Source organism: Rhinolophus sinicus, linkage group LG04 (genome assembly GCF_036562045.2).
Source record: "Rhinolophus sinicus isolate RSC01 linkage group LG04, ASM3656204v1, whole genome shotgun sequence".
Lineage (NCBI taxonomy): Eukaryota > Metazoa > Chordata > Mammalia > Chiroptera > Rhinolophidae > Rhinolophus > Rhinolophus sinicus.
The window spans coordinates 96797114-96814990 of NC_133754.1; the positions used below are offsets into that span (position 1 = coordinate 96797114).

At 44.3% G+C, this 17877-nt stretch overlaps 1 protein-coding gene and 1 pseudogene across 1 annotated transcript in view; one reads left to right on the plus strand and one right to left on the minus strand.

Annotated features, from left to right (window-relative positions):
- The window catches only part of SPATA13 (spermatogenesis associated 13), a 319123-nt gene that overhangs the window by 25143 nt on the left and 276103 nt on the right, over window positions 1-17877 (minus strand). The gene's annotated exons all lie outside the window — the stretch shown is intronic.
- Window positions 2169-4829, plus strand: LOC109449803 (large ribosomal subunit protein eL42; annotated as a pseudogene).

Sequence of the window (17877 nt, forward strand, 5' to 3'; positions counted from 1 at the left end):
TTATGTATATTCAATTATGCAACAGCTCTCCAGAACTTTTTCATCTGCAAAACCGAAACTTTATGCCCATAAAACACACTAAATCTCCCTCATTCCTCCCCCATTCCCTGGCAACCACCTTTGTCCTTTCTGCCTCTTTAAGTTTGACTACTTTTGTTCCTTCATATGAGTGGAATCACACAGTAGTTTTGTGTTTTTGTAACTGGCTTACTTCACTCAGCATAATGTGTCCTCAAGGTTCATCCACGTTGTCACTTGTATCAGAATTTCCTTCTTTTTAAAGGTGGAATAATATTCTATTGCATGTATGTAGTATGTACCATGTTTTCATTATCCCTCCATCTGTTGGTGGACATTTGGGTTCCTTCCACCTCTTGGCTATGTAGATAATGTTGCAATGAATGTGGGTGTGCACGTGTCTCTTTGAGATCCTGTTTTGAATTCTTCCGGATAAATGCTGGATCATATGGTAGTTACCTCAGATTCAGCCCCTGAATTCTCCTCTGGCCTCCAAATCTGTGTTCTTCCTGAATGAACTGATCAACATTCCAGGCTGCAGCTGCCCTCAGAGACCCCCGTCCCCATTTCCAGCCCATGTCAGATGCAGCTTTACTACACACAACTCGAGAGAACTGCCTATCCATAGGTGATAGGCCAGTTCTGAAATCAGTAAGTAGCACTGTTGCAAATATACTTAGAGATGATATGTGTTTTCTCAATGCCAACAATAAACAGCTTCCACACTCCTTGGAAAAGTAACAGACATTCTTCTGTCTGAACTCAGACTTTACATTTGTGCAGGGACGAAACGTGACAAATGATCATGAAGGTGAATTTTTATGGCAGGAAATACCAAATATCACCAACAATGGAAAACTGTATAACATGTTGTCATGCGGGGAGGCCTGCGGGGTCTCTGCTCCCGCTCCCCACAAGAGAACGCAGGACATGGTGAGGCCAAAAAGGAACACCCACGGAGCCATAGATAGAGGAGTCATACTAGTATACTCTCGCTGGAGGCTGGATCCACACTGTCTGCAACCAGCCATCCTAACTGCAATCCACGCTTGCCAGCCCAGCCGCCATCTTCTTGCTAGCCCCATTCTTCCTCCTCTCCCTCTCTCTCTCCTAGCGTAGCCACAGCAGTTATATTAGTGGCCAATGGCTCACTGGTTACAGCTGACGGCCAACTAGCCACAGCTGATGGCCATGCAATCACATTGATGGCTATTTACTACCTGAGCCAGCACCTGTCTATGTGAGGCCGAGAGCCTGGAAACTGCTTTCTGGGGCTCTGCCCCCACACATGTGCCAAAGGATAAGGACTTCTTATAAGGAGTGATGCACACAGAAAACGGGGCCACAACCCAGGTCGGTGGGAGTTTTTCTCAGGACATACAACAAGTCTCTTTCCTGTTTGGTTGATTTTTGCACATTCTAAGGGCTATTGATCAGAGTGACAGAATTTCAAGAGACTGTGGTTGGGGTCACAGCTGGGCCAGGTTAGAACACAGCCCCTCACATCTCTGAGCCCCTGCTTTCTCATTTGGAACAGAGAAATATGCCAGTTGTCTCACCTGTCTCAGGTGATGGGGGGCTGAGGAAGGAAGGTAAGAACTAAAACCCCGGCCTCCATCATCAGGCACCGGACAGGAAGGCTATTTTCATGAAGGGCCTCGGCTGTCACCAGCACTGATTACCTAATGAGTAATGCTCTTTTCCCAACCCCTGTACCTCCGCTGTGGGGATTTCCCATCCCTAAATCAGGAATGACTTCAGGGAAATTCCCACACTTAGCATAATCTGTTCAAAACATGTCTTTTTGAAAACCTCCTGCCGATTGCTCAGACTGCCTCAAGTTTGAGATAAGCTATTCTCCTTTCCCTCTTAAAACAGGAAATGGCAAACACAGACAGGGAGGCAGCCCGCAGGGCTGTGAGCAGCTGGGCTGTGGGGGCTGAAACCATGGGCCCGAATCGTGATGGCCCAGCCGTGGAGATGCATACAGAGGGAACAAACTGGTCACAGGGGGTTCACCTTCAATGTCAAACATGTGGTACCACGTCCAGGGCCACCCCTCTTCGTGGCTCCTGAACACCCAAGGCTGATGACATCCAATTACATGGGGCCCCTTTAAAAAAATAAGGACTCCTGCCCTTCACTGAACCATGGAGCCAGGTTCCAAGGCAGTGGGAGGTGAGGTGGGGATGATTGCTGAGAATGAATTTTCAAAAGCTCTCCAAGGATTCTGCCTGGCTAAGTGTGGGAACCATGGGAACTTAAGGCAAAACTTACCTGAAGCCCACACGAGTGAATGTGCTCTAGAAAGTGTCGTTTTGTTGCCGGTCCCCTGCAGCAAGCCACAAGTTGGAGGGCAATGGATTCTGAGTTCATTGGTTGAAAACCTCTGCTTTAGCCACATGTGTACCACCGAGTGTTCTCAAGATTAACAAAAAGGACAAAGTCCTTTTGTCCAAGCCGACCACTCTATCTGGAGCAACTTTCCCACCCAAGCAGCTGACCGAACTCCGACATTCTCCCAGGCAAGTCAGCTGTCACTTCTCTTGGAGGGTTCCATGACTTTTCGGCTCTCTTCCCTGTTATTCCCTGGCCCTCTGTGGTCACAATTTCTGTTTTCAAGGTTCTAGAAGCATGTCAGGCTTCCCTCTTTGAAAATATTTGTCACAATTACATTGTGATATTTTGGCTGTTTAAACTACAGTATTCTCGTCAGCTGTGTGTGTCTTCACTCTTTATATCCAACCCCAGCTCTGACCCCAGCTACGACCTTCTCAGGGACACGAACATACTTATCAGTCTGTGTTAGTGGCCGGAATTAAAGAATTTAAAATGTTACTATCAGGAAAGTCACTATTATGCCTAATCTAGACTTTCAAACCATGTTCCATATAGCATTTTTGAATCTTTTAAACATACTGACAATAATAAGATCAAAAAGAGTCCTAGAAATGGACTGGTTAACCCTCACTGATAACTTTTTAAAACATCAAAGGGTCTTTTGAACATAATTCTCTCCAGCATGTGGCTTTATATCTGCGCCACTGTGGACTTCTACTGCCCAGAGCGGGGAGCGGGGTAAGTTACATCATGACTGAGCTTAATTTACACCAAACTTGAAAATGGGTTTTGTTTCTACAAATGGTTTAGTAAAATTTTATTTTAAACTACCTGTGAATAATTTTTCCTCTTCTCAAGTTAAAGCCAAAACTTTCCCTGGAGTTGTGTCATATGCGTATATACTCTATCATTAAAAAAGTAAGCGTCTGCCTGTAAAATGGGTATTCAGGGCCCAGGAAAGGTAGGAGGGTCTGGGCCACCAGCCCTGGGCAGCCAGTGCCCCAGGTCTCCCCTCCACTCTCTCACGAGAGCCCCCCGCCAGCAGCTCAGCTCCCTCCGGTTCAGGAAGCTCCCCCATCCCGCCTCCAGTCCAGACCCTGCATGTAGGTTTGGGTTTCTTGGTGTCTTGCCTCGAGCCCTCAGGTTTTACCTTTGGCTTATCCCTTGGAGTCTGTTTTCTCCTTAGCAAGTCTGCTCCTCCTTGGGTTTCTGGTGCTGACCATGGCTCCCCCTGTGGACCTGTCCTGGGCCCCCCTCCTCACTGAGCTGCTCCCTGCTCTCCAGACTGGGTCTCAGGGCCCCTCCCAGCTCCTGACAGCTGCCTGGCTGCACAAACCCTAAGCAAGAACCCATCTGGTTTCACGAATCCCCAGAATAAACTGTTAGTGTGTACCAGGCACTGCTGCTAAGTGCTTAAGATAAATCATCTCATTCGAGCCTCATAAGCACCCTGGAATTATTACTGTCCGTTTACAGAGGAGGAAATTGTGGCTCAAAGAGGTTAAATATCTGCTCCCAAGTGGTGGGACTGGAATTCAAATGCAGGCCTGTCTGACTCCAAAGTGATCCTGCTACACCTGCCTCTGCCGTGGTCCTGGCCTCACCTGGCTACACTTACAGGACCTCGACTGCGCCCATCTCCCAGGCCTACTCCCTGCAGGAGCTTCCTCCGGAGAGCCTCTGAGCTGTCGTCCTTCAGGGCCCCACTGTCCCTCCCCTGCCCCCTCAGGGCTCCTAAATAAAATAGAAACCACCATTTAGCAAGTTCTCTGTTTTATGCTGGCATATCATTTAAAGTTGATTAGCTTTTTCCGAGCTGACAGCGGTCTCACAAACACGGTGAACATTCCTAAAACCTGCGCGACTTTCTGTAAGAAGTGTGGCAAGCACCAACCCCAAAGTGACACAGTACAAGAAGGGCCAGGATTCTCTGTATGTGCAGAGAAAGCGGCGTTATGACAGGAAGCAGAGTGGTTCTGGTTGGCACACTAAGCGGATTCCCCACAAAAAGGCTAAAACTACAAAGAAAATTGTCCGGGGGCTTGAATGTGTTGAACCCAGCTGCTGACCTGAGAGAATGCTGGCTATTAGGCAAGCAGTTTGGGAGGGGATAGGAAGAGAAAGGGCCAAGTGATCCAGTTCTAAGCTTCATATTTTTATCATGAAGACAATAAAATCTTGAGGATAAAATAAAGTTGATTCAATACCGTATTTGCTATCATTTCCATTTTTTAAATACATATAGGTGTACACTCAACCGGTGAATGCTCAGAGCAGGAAGAGAAGATTCCTGCAGAATGGGCCTTCCAAGTCACAGAGGCACTGAGCAAGCGCTCCTTTCTCACAGCCAGGCTCACTAAAGGAGCACAGTCACCTGTGAGGGGAGGGCTGGGGCCCGGGCGACTCGTGCTGGGGAGGGGAGGAGGGTGCAGAGCCTTGCACAGCAGATTCTGACATGCTGTGTCTCTTTAGCTTCGAGATCATTCCATGCAGAGCCAGAGGCTGGGTCAGGCCTTCCTGGGCCTGTGCATTGTGTGGGAAGAAGGACCGGGAACCGTGCCCTGGGAATGGAGGAATGCTGGAGGGAGGAGCAGCGGGATGGTGGGGGCCACCACCCCTGCCCGCCTGATTGCCTCTGCTCTCCCACGCGCTGCCTTGGCTCGCAGCGCTTGGCTGGAATAAACACAGAGATGCCCATCGGGCTCAGGATGAGCAGCACAGCCCACTCTCCTTCGCAGACACTGGGACCACCGTCCCCACAGGCACGGCCACTTTGCATGCAGGTCTATGTTCCCAAAGCAGAAATCAGTGGGCAACTTTGTTCCCTTTTTCTAACTTTTCGTTAGTGAAATGGAGTACATGCTGATCTTGTGTTTTTAATCTGCCAGATATAGAAGCCACAACCACATCCCCGTCTGCTCTCAGCCAGCACAGAAAACCAATCAAAACAAGGAAGAAGCACAAACTACAAACCGGGAGGCCCAGGGTGGCCCAGAGCTGCTGCCTTCAAGCTGTCAGCTACAATTCTGATTCATTTCAATGTGAGTTAGTGGCATCCGATAAGGCAAAAACAGAGAAGACTTTTTACAGCATTCTAATGTACCCATGTGCAGCAGTCAGCTACAATTCTTTCAATGAAGTATTTTTTTGTCACTAATTTTTAAGACTACATGGTCTACAATTTACAACGTCCTAGTGGGAGAGTACATTTCTTTCACATTTAAATAGGAACTAGTCTAAGTGACAATATTCACAAAAATATTAAAAAGGAGAGATAAGAAACCATGGAATAACTGAATACTGGGCAGTATCACTTTTGAAAACAGTATTTTTCAAAAATCAATTCATAGACCTTACACCTTATATACCCCATATTAGCAGGGAACATTCATTTTTATATACCCCAACAAAAAGCTCTGTATAAAGGAATTTCATGTAATAGAAGCAAAAATCTGTACAATAAAATCCAGATCCCTAATCTGTGAAGGATAATCCATTCTTGATTCTTATTATTTTCTACTTCCTACAAGCTGCTCTGCCATAAACAAAAGCGATTTCTTATCTTCACTCTGCCCACAATTAAAACTGCCCTCAGGACGCTGGACTAGGACGGCTGAGCTTGCACACACGCATTTACATCTGACAAAAACCAGCCAAGAGCAACTCTGGAAGTGAAGAGGCAAATCTGCAACACAATAATGCATTCTCTGCACACATACCCATGTGAAGGCTTTCCAGACTCCAGAATCTTGCTATTTCCCCTCTAGCTACCATCCTTCTGTGTGAAAACCAGCCACCTTCAGAGCAGGACTGGGGTATGACTGAGCATCCCGAGAATGGCACAGGCTCTCACTGCGGAAACTGCAGAAATCGCTTATTCACTGCTTTGAGGCTGTGGCACTGGCGGGAGCCTGCTGACAAACTGACAGGCGCTCACAGCTCGCAGCTCACAGCGCACCGCTCCAGACATCTCCCCGCTGGGGAGGAAATTCTAAACGAAGGCAAAACCTACACATGCCAAACCCACACACACACTCACAAGCATATCAGGTGCAGGCAAGAGCCCTCCGTGAAGGTGGTAGGAATGCGTTTGCTGCTTTTCATTACAATCCCCAAGCCTGAGTTAAACTTTCAGAGTGCTTTTAGAAAGGTATCTGGTTCCCGAGAGAAAAAGCAGAGAGGTTGCTAAGTTCAAAACTGGAGTTGGGATTTCACACTATGGTATGACAAAAATTTGAGTTATGATACTGCATTATGTTAACTATAAACTTATGAAATCGCTTTACAAGAGGGATTTTGTTTAAAAAATATATATGTAAGTATGTATACCTTCTATATGAAAGTGATAGGTATATCTTTTACTATGTAAAGTATACTCGTATATACTCTAGAATGAAGAAAAAGATTTTTAAATAAGTTCTCTCTAGATGACATATGGGTTATTTATTTCCTCTCTACTTTTTGGTATTTTCCAAGTTATCTCCAATGAGCAAGTCTTTTATATTGTAAAGCAACAATTGTGAACAAACTGCTTCCTTCAATTTCTCAAGTACAGGAAGCTGTTGCCTTTGCAACTTAAGAACAATGAGATAATATATGCAAAGCAGTGATCACATGGTTAACCCTTAATAAAGGTTGATGAAAAAAATGATAGTGCCAGTTAGTAAATGCATGCTTTCCGGGACGGGATGTGGGGTGAGTTAGACCGCCTGGGTTCAAAATCCGCTCAACCAGAAATGCTTAAGGGAAAGTTTCCCAATTTCTACACAGCTCAGTTTCTGGTCTATAGAATGACCAATAATCCTTATAGGGTAATTGAGAATATATTACAAAGTATTTAGGACAATATTGACATCTCATTAGGGATAACCAAATGTTGTCAAGCTGCTGCTACTCTGAAAAACATGAGGTCCATACTAGTGTGCTAGTTCCCACAGAATTCAGCTCGAACTCAACAGGCAAAGCTGCATGACTACTCGATACCCACACTGACGATGTGTTACAGTGCAGGCTTTCCTTACCAGTAAGTGGGAGGCTATTTCCATTGACTTGGTGCTAATCCTTCCAGCTAAAGGTTTTCTAGGGAACTCAGGGCTTCAGTAATATACAACAAATGCGTGCGTGCGCACACACACACTCTACCACCACCACACTCATTCACACAACCACACACATACAACCACAAAAACCAGACTGGCTTCAAATCTTTCCTTTGCAAGCATTTTTTTTTAAATGACTTAAGAGAGTCAAATTTTTTAAACGGTTAATAGATCATTTGATGGGGGAATATCTATTCTTAATAAAGGTGGTGCTTAATTACATTATGGGCTCAAAAGACGCCTTGAAATTGTTTTTCAGAGCAGACCACTCTCCATAGGTAGTTTCCTATATCCCACGTGGAGCAGTTGCAGAGTACGGTCCATGAAGAAAGTCTGAACACCATTGTATACTCTTGGAAATCCACAGGGCACATCAGTAACCACAGCGTCTAAGGAGTCTAAATATTGAATGACACCTGTGTAACCCTGCTTACGATAGAATTTCCCAGTCTTATTTGGCTACAAAACTCTCTTTTTACAATACATACGTTAGTACCCCAAAGTAGGAGTGCTATGGCCTTGCTCCTCGGGGTGTGGTCCATGGACCAGCAGCCCTGGCACGACTAGACTCGGGAGCTGTTTACAAGTGAAGGTTCTCGGGCCTCCCAGGTCTGTGGAATCAGAAGCTGCACTTTGACAAGAACTAAGGCTTTCAAATGCACATTCAGGTTTGAGAAGTATTGTCTTAGGCAATTCAAGAAACTGTGCTCTGAGGCCACACCTTGAATGTTAGAGTATTTTTTATAAGTCAGAAACTAATGAAGACGGTGGAATGAACGGGTTGACCTGGTTTTAGTTAGAATGAAGAGGTGCAAGGCTGAATATTGAGATACAAAGCAGTAGAGAGTGGGAATTAATTCTGATGGGTAGCCTTTCAAACAAAGCTTAAATCCCAACAGGAAGCAAATAAAATCCAGTGTTTTCATTTCCTTTCTGTTTTTTGTTTGTTTGTTTGTTTTTTTGTTTTTTTGGTTAAACTGCAAGTTTTCAGAAAAGAAAAATATCACTTTGCCACATTTCCTTAGTATCATCTTAACGGCCTATTTGCTCACTTTCACTTTTCACTGGCAGCTGGTAGAGGATAGGTTCTGTCTCCCAAGGATGGTTTCTAAATAAATCCAGAGATGGGGGTCAGGGCACTAGAGCAAGATCCTTGGGATTTTAGGATCTTAAACCAAAAGCATTCACTAAATAAACTTACTTTACTGCACACTCGAAGCAAAATAAAGATAAAAAGATGGGAGAAGTAAACAAACAAACAAAAACCATATTTAAATAAGGCATCTTCTCGAAGGATGTTGACCCAACAACCCTGCTAAGATATTTCTCTAAGACAGTACAGGAAGGTTTGACTTTCAGCCTTAAAATGCTTTTTTTTTTTAGTGATTAGAGCCTATACTTACCAGAAAAATGAGAAAACTGCAACAAAAACCTTAAGCACAGTTGAAAGAGGTCTTAAATTGCATCCCTTCCAACATACACATTAATCTCTTCTCCTTGGATAAGATACCACTACACTACATGGTCAGGACTGGAAGTCTCAAACACTGACTGCTGGGAACACAAAGAACTAATAAGCAAAGGGATCAATCCCATAGGAGAGGGGAGACATCCAGGTTATATGTTCCTATCAAATATTTAGAAATCAGAGAGGATAAAATAAAAATTGAAAACACATACAACGTTATGATCATTTTTATCCTATAGACATGGAAATTAAAGTTATTTTTGGCCAAGTGGCCCTAAGACCCATATATATATATATATTCACATACATACATACGGAAAGGAAATGCCCTAAAACTGCTGGGGAGGTAGGTTAGCAATGAAACCTCAAACTCAAACCACTGGTCACACTTTATCTCTCCAGGACTGCAGGACTGCTTCTTGAGATGGACTAGGTGGTCATTAAGGTTCCACTTAGCTCCGAATTGCTGGTATCTTCTTATTTTAAGTACAGTATAGTATGGATTTTCTCATATGACCACTTCATGATTTGTGTATAAAAATTACGAGCATTGGCTATCTGCTCATCAACCAAAATTTCCCAGCTGCTCCTTCACCAAAGCCCTAAACCTCTGGGTGTGGTACAGGAATGTCCTTAGCCCGGGAACTTCATGTCCCCACTAGCTTTGGATACAGCCTCATTGCCAAGGGCTACAGGACAAGAGCTACCAGCTAGCAGAGAACAGAGTGTCGCTTTGGCACAGCACTACTGTCCAGTTTAGAAAATGTGCTCAAGGATGGACGCCATGTCAGCCGAGAACCAAAGAACCTTACGCTGCACTGGACCGAGCCCTAGTCCAAATTCCCACAAAATTCCCACACAGAAATTCTCCATTTATGACTCCCATAAATGGAGAATCAAGAGGTACAAAGTAAGGGTTCTATGTACACTCACGCGCTGTCCCCTATTGCTGGTATGGGGCTGGAATGGGGGTTCTTCACAGGAATTGGCTACATTTGTTAGCAGTTATTCAGCCCAAGGATCCCTTGTCCGTTAGCATCAATAATTGTGTATCCAGAGCAACCCCTTTTCCCCCCAAATGTATTCAAGACAAACATTGTTATTAATCTACAAGTCCCAGTGACACTATATTCCAGAGAAATACAAGACAATATAACAAACACTTAACATTTTCCAGCATGTACTGTACTGATGTACAACCGTATACAGTTTCAGCTGCCAGCTCATGTATTGGGAAGGCAGGTTCCATTTAGGTTTTACTGAAACATCACTCAGCAGCCAGGCTCCTCAGCAAGGCGGAGAGGCCCACTCACAGAGCACACGGGAAACTGAGCCCAGCTTACAAGCACCTGCTGGGTGAGAACTACCCCGGATGCGACTGAAGACAGAGGATGGAAAAGCGCCTCTCTTCGTCTTCCAAGTTATTGCTTTTCAGCCTGGGGTTGCGTGAACATGAACACACAAAATGATGAGAAACTTGTTCTCAGGACACAAGCCCTGTCATCACTCACATCTTCTCCTTGCCCCAAATGCTCCAAAGATGGCCCCAGAAAAGACACTGATCCGGGGCACTGACTAGAACTTTTCAATAAATTCAGAAGCAGATATAAAATTGCCGTTTGAAAGACACAGTGCCATCTTAATTTCAAGACAGCTGCTTTTCCTGTCCTCTGTAAGCAAATGGGGAGTTTTCACCCTTCAAGGCCTAGTACGTATTTCACCTGTTTTCTGTATTTATCTATTTATTTGTCTTTGGATCGTTAGGACCGAGCATGTTTTGAACATAACAGGAACAAAATGGGTACTAGAAGAGTTTCACATTTTACTTTGTTTTAATAAAAGGCAATTATTAAGGCACGATTTTTTTTATTGAGATATAATTGACATAGAACACTGTATTAGTTTCAGGGACATGTGGTCTTAAAAACTGTCATGCTTTTGTGCATATAAATAATTTTGTATTTTGTGATGAGAGCACAGCACCTGGGCTATAATGAGTGACGGGAAGCAATCTGTGTTTTCGAGTCAGGCTGACCTGATTGGAATGCCAGTTCCACTACCCATGACTTAAATCTTGCTTAGCTGAGTGAGGACAAATTACTGAGTATCTTTAAACCTGGGATTCCTCGTCTGTATGACCAGTAAGATGTACAAAGTATGGGCAATTGGTGGTTGCTTGCCAGGTGTTCAGACCTCTTGCTCTCTTTCCTCTCAATTTCATATTCTTCCTTTTCCTTTTAAAATGCAATTTCTGGAACTTAGTATCAGACATGATATTTTGAAGACTCTAGCCCTGTGTAATGAATACTTCCCTTTAAGTAGCTAACATTTACCGCACGCATGTTGTGTACCTTGTCATTCTCACACTTCTGTGGGGCAGATAACATTACTGTCTCCTGCTGCAGAAGAGGACATGAAGACTTTGAGGTTAAGTGACTTGCCCAAGCTCACAGAGCTAGTCAATAAGCACTGGGATTCAGCCAACGAGAGTAGCACGCTGTGGCCTCAATCTGTACCTGGGGGACAGCTCTCATCTGATAAGTCCGTGGATGGGTTAAGACAGTTTCTGTTGGGCGGCCCTACTCTCGGTTTCTCAAATGTGCTCTCCTTTCTGGGGCTTCCACACTTTGCACTTCTGGGGCATGCGCTGTTCCTTCGGTCTGGAATACACCCTCCCTTACCAACAAACTGGATCTAACTCCCATCCATCCTTCAAGTCTCAATCATGAGGTCATTTTCCCTAGGAAGTCTTGGTGCTCCCCAGATCTGATGTGTATGCTCTCCACTTACACTTGATTCCTTTACTGTCACAATGGCTTTACACGTCTGTGCAAATACTGGAAGTTCACTCACTGTGCCTCACTTATAACAGGGCACACTTATATATCATGTTTGTTAAATGGAATACAAATGAGATAGCTCATAAACCAAGAACATATTAGAAGCCCAGCTCAGAAAGGTTTCAGAGCACTTTGGATGTTTCCTGAAATAGCACTGTTTATGGCCTAAGGTCCTGCATCATTCCCCAGTAATAAGTATACTGACTTCATAGAAGAAACTTGCCTTTACAATCAATACTCACCCCTAAATGGGGAAAAGTAAATAAATGCGTACATAAGAAAATCTTTTCCATTTCTGAGGAAATACATTTCAGTATGCCATCAAATTGAAGAAAGAGTTGTAGACATGGAAAGAATGTCACTCCTGAGTCACAACTCTCAACTGTACTTTGAAACTACTGGGCTTTAAAGGCAGTGTCCTGGAACACTCTTTTTTCCCTTTCGATAAACCAACCTTAATCTGTATAGGAAGCATTTACCACATGAAGGCAAGTATTCTGGCCTTCGTGCCATGGTGGGGGCAGTTCTGCGGGGATAGCGGCTGTTGCTGGGGTGCAGTTACCAGGACAGCGCTGCACGCATGGCCACGAGGGCAGAGGCGGCCTCACTCAGCCCTCTCGGCACTCGGGACTGGCCTGGCTGGGCACAGATGGCAGCTGCCCAGGCCTCGGTTTAAGAAGAGTCCTCTTAAGATCCCCCAAGAGGCTGCCAACCTCGACATTTCTGCTGGGACCTTTCCATCATTGGTTCAGCAAGGAGGACTCCCGTGGGTTCGCCGGGTGCCTAGCCTGCTAACAGCCCAAGCCTCGCGGGCCCACTCCTGCAAGGCCCAGCCCCAAGGTCAGCAAGGAGGAGAGGTCACAGACGGGCCTGGCCAAGCTTTAAAACACTGGGCAGAAGCCAGTGCTTATCAAAATTATGGCCGGGCTGTAATGGCCAACAGGTCTACCCAAAGGCTGTTCTCTGAGCTGCTCTACCTAGGATATGCTCCAGCCTCCAGCTCCTGGCCTGGATGGATGTGGGTAGTGGAAGAACAGCAGTATTAATTGTCAGGGAAGCAGGGAGTTTCTCAGTGGGACACACGGTTGTCATCACCCTTTTTAGAGTTAAGCGTTTCTCTAAAATAGTCCTCCAATTTGTTCTTGTGGCAAAAGGAAAATTGCATTATGTTGGATTTCTTATCACTAAGTAACTTATTTTGGAAACTTGTAAGGTATCATAGCCCCCACACCTCTCTCTAACTGTATTTTAAGGGGCAGACCCTGGTAAAATCAATGATCAATTTGGGAGTGGTCTGTAATATGTTTTACTTGCTTTCTTACTGACAGCAGAACCAGGACTTTTTAAAACCTCAGAGTAGGTTTTCAAAATAGTTCCTCCCTCCACCAGTCACTGGCCAGCTCTGATAGGCTTCCCAGAGAGGCTGGCCGGTATATCCTTTGGGTCAGTCTGTCTTTGGAGTTCAAGATGTCTCTTATCTATATTTTTTTGGTTGTTTCCTAAGGAAAAATGTGGATAGGTAGTTATGACTCAGAGTGTTACAACTCCATTGTTAGCAACTTAATTTATTACATCATTCTGCTGAAGACTGAGCCATTCTGGCCCAAGTCAATAATTAATTTAATTCTTCCTAGCTTGAAAAGAGTGCCATAGTCATAAGAAATAAAATTTTAAAAATCAAATCATCAAATATATGGTGATGGAAGAAGAACTGACTCTGGGTGGCGAACACACAATGGGATTTATAGATAATGTCATACAGAATTGCACACCCAAAATCTATGTAACTTTATTAACAATTGTCACCCCAATAAACTTTAATTAAAAAAAAATTTTAAAACATCAAGCAATAATTTGAGTAAGTTAGAAATATTTTTTAAAGCCATAAAAAGTCTAATCAACTCAACTTGTCATGTCTGTGCCTCCTCAGAAAATCATTTTCTCTCTTTTTCATACTTAGTTATTATTGTATCTAATATCTCATTGTCTCTCCTCTGCTGTCTGGCATTATTATAAAATACTTGAATATAGTACTCACTAACTAACAGGCTTTTTTAAATGTAACAAATAGACATAGTTTTAAACAGCATACCAATCCACTGACCTCAATGTCATGCTTTAGTACTTTACTTGTGATCCACAAGATTCCACTCAAGAGTAAGGCCAAGGAAACTGGATGGCCTCCTTTCTGGGAGACAATGCAGGTAGCCACTCAGTTTATATCATGAGCAAACTAATCTGAACTCTGCGCGGACTGAGTAGAAAGAATGAGTAGACTTGAGAATAAGAATTTTGAAAAGTGATTAAATTCGACTTCTGATCAAAACAGACTAGCTGAAGGAGTAAGTATGGCAGGGACCCAAAGTATGGGAAAATTAGGAGCATAGGTAGGTTGTGATGGAATATGTTGCCTTGGATGTGAGAGAAAAGCTTCATAAAAGTAAACAAAAGGCAGCACAGACAATTCCGTAAGAGGAAGTTATCACAGTGTAGACACACTTGCTAAGACCCAGGGCACAAACACCATCACCAATAACGCAAGAGAATTTCATGCTGGCAGCCTGCCATCCACGAACTTGATAAAAGCAATTATATAAATGCCACTGTGATTCATGATCTGGATTCTGTTATTTCAATACCACACCCATGCAGCTGATAAACCATTGCAGAAGAACGTTCCATGTGATCTCTCTTCACAGTCCACATGGGCTAGTTAGGCGATAAGACAAACACTCCAAATAAAGCAAGAGAGAAATGACATATGCCAGAAAAGATCATGGTATAGCACTGCAAAGTTCTGAGAAGGGACAGCTCACTTTCACCTAAAAGAAGGGGGTCTTCATTTCTATATTCAAATTTCTACATTTTGATAAAAGTTCAGTTGTGGGCATTTCTTTTCTTGACTTGGAGATTTTGAGAGCACTTGACTAGGGAGGAGGCAACATACTTTCAATATTTTTAAAAGCTCTGTTATAGAAAATTTCAAACACAAAAGTAGAGAAATTATATAATGAGCACACAATTACTAATATTTTACCAATTCTTCTCCAACTATTTCCCAACAACTTTTTTGGAGTATTTTAAAGCAAATCTCACATTTCACACAAAAATTATTTTAGTAGGCAGCCATAACAAATAAGGACTTACAAATAACCACTAATGTTATCCCAACTAACAACATTCACAATAATTCCTTTACTGAATACTCCACTTGTCTCAAAATGATCTTTTTACAGTTGGTTTGTTGGTATGAGAATCCACACAAGGTTCACACATTACATTTACCGAACATAATATAGATTAAACTAAATTTATCCATTTGGGTGGAATCTACCAGAGATTTTGCAATCGACACACGAGCTTACGAAGCTGGGTGTCGTTCCAGCACTTCGATGGGATGTAAACCTGGACCCCGTATGGTCACTGTTAAGGCCGACGAAGGGCCAGCTCTTGGCAAAGCCTGGGAGATACAAATGCTGGAGCTGGTCTATCGTGTACTCGCCGTCCCCTGGGATGTACCCAGACCGGATGACGGCAGTGGCGGCCACATGTATAGGCAATGTACTGCTAATCTCTCCAGACAAGGGAAGCCAGCAAGAGATGCTCTGTTGCAACAGAGTCCAGGACCTCCATGGAGGTGGGACATTGTCACAGCAGCACAGTTTCTGTGTTAGGCAGCAGGACCAGCTTGGTCATTCGAATGGCCTGACCCATGTGACCTCAGGCTGTGTGTAACTTGTCACAGGGTCCCTAGGAACAAAACTGATGAGTAACTAACTCCACTAAGGTATGACCTGACCATGTGGTAGGAAATCTCAAAATTTGGCGAGTGGAAGTCTGACCTGAACCACCAAGATGGAGAATCAAGAGCCCTCCATCAGCTCCCATTAGGTGACCTTGGGGTAGGATCCCACTATTATAACTCTTCTTCTAGCCTTTCCCGAGGGGAATCTTCCAGCCTTTATCTGGTTGGTAACTGTGCCCCCAGGAAAGGGAAATCCCTCTAGCAGTAAAATCTAAGCAATACCCTTCCTAGTCCTTTCTACCCAAAAGGAGAGATGGCCTCAGTGCGGAGTTAGCTTGTGTGGATTCAAGGGGAGGGCTGAATGGTTCGTAGGAAATTGGAAAGAACAAAATGGGTAACGGACTGGTTTGGGGAAGGAGTATGATTAGATATATCAGAAGATACTCAAGCATGAGAAAACATCCTGTGTGAATGCCTAGCTGGGTTCCATGTGAATCCTATTGCAAAAGAGGCTGTTTAATAGCTGTGCGGACATTATGTCCCACTTCGTACATGTCAATCTTTGTTCCCAGTCATCTTCATGCTTATTCAGTGGGTTAAGAAAAAAATGGCCATGGTGGCAGGAATGGAAGCCAAGCCTGGGCTAAATACCACAGGGTGTCCCCCTCAACAAAGTTAATGATATGGTTCCTTCAAGGAACCAGAGAGCTACTTGTGGAAAGCTGATTACAATGGACCTTTTTCATAATACAGGGGTTGATGATTTGTCCTTACTGGAAAAAACACTTATTCTAGATTTGGATTTGTGTCTCTTACCTGCCAGACCTCTGCTGGCATCTTGCCGAAGGCTTCACACACTCCTTCACGGCACCTCATTCAACAGCGCTTCCACTCGAGAACTCCCCAGAGAGAGAAGTGTGGTGACGGGCGAGTGCCCACAAGTGTCATGAGTTTTATCTCTCTTACATTATCCAGAAGCAGAGACTCATACCAAACTGAGTAATGGCGTGATGACAACCAACTTATGGAGGCAGCCTGGGGACATGTCTTGAAGTTGTGGTGCTGTCCTGGCTGGGGTGATCGTTTTCAATCCCTGACTGACACAGTGATGCTCACCCGTAGCCAGAACATATGGATCCAGGAACAAAGGGTAAACACAGGGTTTGCTCCAACGATGGCTTAATAACACATCTGCAAAATATTTTCTTGCCATCTGGTAACTCTGCTCTATCAAAACTGAATTTATTCCCCCAGGAGAGAAGGACTTCCACCGGAATTCACAACCCTGGCCCCATTGAATCAGACCCACGGCTGGCCACTGCAGCCTCCTCGCGTGCTGAGAACACGAGCTCCCGAGGAAGATACGGATGTCTTCTGTGGTCACTACCACCATCGTTTCTCAACTGGACTGAGGAGTGGTTCAAATCAGTCCCCTTTCTTCCCCAAACTGTTCTTCCTCTCTAACGCTTACTCAGAATCTGTCATTGCCCTGCTGGCAATGGCTTCCCATTTCACTTAGAATAACCTCAACTCTTTCTCGGGGCGGACAATGTCCTTTCTGTCTAGCCCTAGCTGACCTCGGGACTGCAATGTCCCCCCTGTCCTGCCCTAATTTCCTGAGCCCCACTCACACTGACCTTCTTGCTGATCCTCAGACACATCAAGTGCCTACCTATCTTCAGGAATCTGATGTTTCTTCCACTGGGGCCTCTCCTCCCTCAGACCTTTGCCTGCTCATCTTCCAAGTCTCTACTCCACTGCCACCTCATAAGCACATCAGGACACCCTCTGCCACTCCCGTTCTCCACATTATCCGTGTTTAGCACCCCCCAGAAAAATCATTAGTGCCTGACAGTCCTATTGACTGACTTAATGAATCTTGTTTAAAGGCCAGAATGTCAACTTTTTGTAATGCTTTATACTGTGCGGGACCTCAAACGGTAAAAATAATGCCAGGTTCACAGTTGGTGCCCCACACATCTGTAGATTGACTGATTTTTGATTAACTAAGAGAGGGGAATACAGGAGACTATGGCAATTCTAAGCAAGCAGGACCACTAACAGCTCAGAAACCTACAAAGCAAAGGTTTGGACACCTCAGCGGACAAAGAACTACCAGGTAAAGTGCCGGGCAGAGGTCAGGGGAGCATGCAATGGGAACTCGCTGAGCAAAGTAAAAAATGGCATGTATGGCCTTGCCACCAGAGGCAGGAGAGAGAAATTTCCCTTTGTGGTACCATGCATGTCTACAGATTACTCACTTATTTTCTATTTCCTCATATCCCCAGCCTCTTTCCATTATGGTAAGGGCGTGTTGCTTAAATTTACCTCTGGGTATAAAAATTGAAAAGGCTTTGCAAAGGAAAT